Here is a 5,060-nt window from a genome sequence, read left to right on the forward strand (position 1 = left end):
TTCTTTGTAAAACTAATTTTCAATTCTTAGAATTTTGTGATTTATCTTTTTACGTGTTATATTAGTTTGGGATCTCTTTCTGTGCATTCTGGATAAGTTTCTTAGATTTACCCTCTATACCATTGATTTGATTTTCTGTAATCAAATCCAATTGGGACTACCTCCAATGTGGATTTTTATTATGCCACTCTTAGGCTGCCAGCCTCCTTTCTGTCTTAACTCAGTCAGTTTTATCCTCAAGGTTTCTTGATTCTGCTTCCTATAACTCATTTCCTCTCGCATTATTTTGAGCACAACAAGCTGCTGCTTGCTTAAAAGAAAAAAAGTGTATCTATTCTTCTTGTGAAGGTTATTTTCAAAGTTATTTTTTTCTCTGACAATTAAGTATAATTTGCTTTTTGTTTCTGCTGGGTAGTAATTCATAGATGTATTTTTATTTGCCTTGTCTGGGCAGAGTGTTTGCCCTCAGGGTAGATGCCAAATTTCACAGCTCCTGTCACTATTTACTTGAGTGGTAGGTGGTTTATCTTCTTCTATCTCAGCCTGAAGCACCACCCTAAGCTTGATTTGCAATTCGTGAAGTAGTTCTGTAAACTGAGCTTCCATCATCTGCTGCTTCAGTGCTAAGTTTCTCTTGTTCCAATATTCACTTACTGTTGGAATTCTTTGAACATAAAATGCTATATCCTTGCTTCTTTCCCAGTACTGCTCCTTGCTTTTTTCAATTCTATACAACTGAATATAACATTCGAATCAGCATAGTTCGACTTAGGTATAAAAGGGAAAGAAGCCAATGCATGTTGGAGACAGAGCTGTTCACTGTATTCTGAATTTTCATGCATATCCTGTATTTTGGGGGAGGGGGTTACTTCAGTCCAAAATGTGGATATTTTATATATAGGACAAGAATGTGTCATGACTTATTACGCAGAAATCTGGCCCAGAGTTAGCCCCACAGCTTTTCCATAATTCTACTTAGGTTATTGTTGAGTAACTGTGCTAGATCTTCTGTAATACTTCTGTATACAATAGTCTTAAATCTATGTCCTTTCCATCCCCCCATTTGTTCTCCCTTTCTTCATTTTTAAACAAAGCGAGATTATTACAAACTTTGTGTTTAGGGTACTGGTCAGATCCTCACTTGAACGTGATGTGAATATTGCGTAGCCCCTTATGTGGCTCTGAGTCTGATAGGCCTTGGACCACAGTGACTTCGCTACACTTGAACTTGTCTACTTTGAGTACCTGTTTTTGTGCCTCACACGTGCAGTACAAGACAAAGTTTCTTTCTCCAGCTTACTCATGCATACTCAAATATGTAAAGGGGGCAGCCGTTTCTTGGTGCCAAACCTAACTCTTAATGGATATCTTTCCTAATTATATATACATATATACATATACATATACGTTCTAAAATATGTTAATAAAATTCACATTTGAGGTCATTCCACAGTGTCAAACTAGTAGCAACAATAGAACATTTAAATAACTCAATTAAAAAGTGATAGCCTTGGGGCGCCTTGGGTGGCTCAGTCAGTTAAGTGCCCAGCTTCAGCTCAGGTCATGATCCTATGGTTAATAAGTTTGAGCCCTGCATCGATTCTGTGCTGACAGCTCAGGGCTTGAATTCTGTTTCAGATTTTATATCCCCCCTTCTCTCTCTGCCCCTCCCTGACTTGCACTGTCTCTCTCTCAAAAATAAACATTGAAAAAAAATTTTTTTTAAGTGATAGTCTTTGTCAAAAATAAAGCAAGAATTTCCAGAGCAAAAGAAGTTCCAAAGTGTAATTATTGGGACCAAAGCTGCAAATCTGCTGAGCTCAGGGTAGAGCTGCAGATGGCATTGAGGTATTCCATTGCTCTGTGGAAAATAGAAACTGGGTATGTGATAGTCCCAATATTCACTCATGGTAGGAGCCAATAAGAGCTGACAGTAGACATGTAGTGGGATGAAGAGACCAAAAGCACCTGTGGAGAAAAGGAAACGTCTTTACATAAAGACAGTTGAACACAGAAGGGAAAGAGGGAGCCGTAAGATTTAAAAGAGCCGGCCTAATTTGAGTCTCTAATTCAAAATATAAAAACCTCTTGGTAAATGAATAAGAAAGTTACTTTTAAAAATAAACAATTGATGGGGCGCCTGGGTGGCTTAGTCGGTTAAACGTCCGACTTTCGCTTAGGTCATGATCTCGCGGTTTGTGGGTTCGAGCCCCGCATCAGGCTCTGTGCTGACTGCCAGCTCGAAGCCTGGAGCCTGTTTCAGTCTGTGACTCCCTCTCACTCTGACCCTCCCCTGCTCACGCTGTCTCTCTCTCTCTCCCCTAGAAATAAATAAAACATTTAAAAAAAAATAAAATAAACAATTGAGAGGCAATACCTATTTGCAATACCTTCTGGCAAAGAATTAAAAAACAATATAAGTAGTAACAAAACTAGAATTGTGGGAAACATGAACTTGTTGTACATCAGTGTTCCAGCATCCACTCTTGAGCTTCCAAAATGTTCTGACACCACTAAGGTGGCATCAGCAGAAGAAGAGTCTCCCTGGTCTGTGTAGGTTTCGGGTCACAGCTGACTCTTTCTCCAGCTTCTGTCACACTTGGTATCCAGAGACTATTACCTCGGCACCTGTTGTGGTAGCTTCTTGATTCCCACATATCTCCAGATGTAATAGGTATTCTTGAACAGTGGGTCAGTTGAGTATTGTTCTGGAAATCATTCCTAGATGTAGAACACATGCCATTAACTCTTTCAGCAATTTTAATAAGCATTTAGTTTCCTGAATTAAGTTATTTCCTAAGTAAAGACTCAGAGATCGTGAAAGGATGTGAATATGTTTTGGTGAGTTGATGTGACTTGGTTTGAAAGTGGGTTTCCCATTGTCATTAGAAATAGAAAAGTCAGGGGGCGCCTGGGTGGCTTAGTCGGTTAAGTGTCCGACTTTCGCTTAGGTCATGATCTCGCGGTTCGTGGGTTCGAGCCCCGCGTCGGGCTCTGTGCTGACTGCCAGTTCAGAGCCTGGAGCCTGTTTCAGTCTGTGACTCCCTCTCACTCCGACCCTCCCCTGCTCATGCTGTCTCTCTCTCTCTCTCCTAGAAATAAATAAAACATTAAAAAAAATTTTTTTTTAATTAAAAAAAAGAAATAGAAAAGTCAGGGCCTTGGCTCAATCAAATTAACATCTGACTCTTGATTTCAGCTCAAGTCATAATCTCACTGTTGTTAAGACCAACACTGGCTCTGCCCTGACAGTAAGGTACCTGCTTGGGATTCTCTCTCTCTCTCTCTCTCTCTCTCTCTCTCTCTCTCTGCCCCTCCCCTACTTGTTCTCTCTTTGGTTCTCTCTCAAATAAATAAATGTTTACATTAAAAAAAAATAGAAAACTCTGTGTTTTGTTGAAGTCTGTGGTATGTAAAAGAAATGACTAAATTATTATCTGAATTTAACTGGAATGAGATGTCTCTTTAAGGCTAATCTTTGGTAGACCAAGAGTTGACTGTTATAGACCACAGAGGGGAGAATGAAGCATATAAGGGCTAGCTCTTTCTCAATACAGTAAAGAGATTAAATAAAGAAAATGACAATTTCATGCTTTGTCATGGCCAGAGACCAAGCAGTGTCTAATAGGACCATAAAAATATTTCTTATTTTTTGTAATTGAAAGACTTTCTCAGCTGGAAATGAGGTACAAACCTAGACTCTGTTGTGTGTTGAATTGTAATGTGAGTTCAATTCACAGCTTTGCCAGATCTCTTATGGAAATGTCAGGACATTTATTGGGGGAGAGTGGATCCCTGAATATTAGAAGAGGGATACTTAAATACATACAGAAAGAGCTAAGCCCAAGCACCAAAACTCTAATGAGCTTCCTTGAATAGCAGAAGCAGATTCTTTAGTGATTGAGAGGCCTGTCCTGAGTTGGATGGGAACTTATTACCTTACCTGAGAAGATTACCTTTCACAGGTAGCCCAAACTTTTTACACATTGAAGCTAAGCTCCTCTCATTATTTCCAGAATTTATAACTGAAATTGTAGTGGTCATATGTGTACGTATTTAAAATATACATGGAGTCTTAGCCATTTACTTCTAGTATTCATTAAAGACCCTATCTTATTCTTGAAGACCTTACCATTAGTTGGGAAAATCCTGGTAAGAGGGGATAGCCAATATAATAATATGAATTATAAACTGGAAAATCAAAAGCACTAGAGAAGATTTGAATAAAAACCCATTAATGAGAGACAAGGGAAAAGAGAGAACCTTTTACCAACTTGAGACTTTACATGATTTTCAAACCACTAAATAATCATTTAAAAAAACAATAGCTGTATCATACACTGCAAAGAAGAATATATTAAAAAAAATAACCCATACAGTCAGTCTTCCTGAAGTTAAATATAATTAAATTTGAATGTAATAACAATGGACTAGAAATCTGAGCATTGAAGAGTGCCTAGTTTGTACAGGGCCACACACTAAAACTAGCAACATGTAGAAATTAAATATACATCTGTTGACTCCTGAATCAACTTTTGTACCACAAAAGTAAGAATAAGCAGCTATATATTACTACATTAAAATTTTTAAAGATATTTTAATACACTTCATTTTTAACAGTTACATGTTTAATGCAAAATTGACCAGAAAGCAGCAAACACAGCACAATTCCCCCTCCCCCACCATTAACCTCCGGAATGACAGTGGTATATTTCTTACAGTATATGAACCTACACTGACACAATATCATCCCGAATTTATAATTTAAATTAGAGTTAATTTAATTTACTGTATATTTTTTGGGTTGTGATACTGCAACAATGAACAAGTAGAATATGAAATTAACATTACCATTTACATTATTACTGCAAAATAAAAACTTAGGTAAAATAATAGGTGTAAGATCTACGTGAAGAAAACTACAAAATTCTGATGAATTAAATAACTAAAAAGAGACTTTCCATATTCATGGATATGCATATTCAATATTGTCAAGAAATCAGTTCTTACTAAATTGATCTGAAGATTTAACAGAATCCCATTCAAAATCTCATCAAGTT

Source organism: Crocuta crocuta, unplaced genomic scaffold, assembly GCF_008692635.1.
Source record: "Crocuta crocuta isolate KB4526 unplaced genomic scaffold, BGI_CrCroc_1.0 scaffold196, whole genome shotgun sequence".
Lineage (NCBI taxonomy): Eukaryota > Metazoa > Chordata > Mammalia > Carnivora > Hyaenidae > Crocuta > Crocuta crocuta.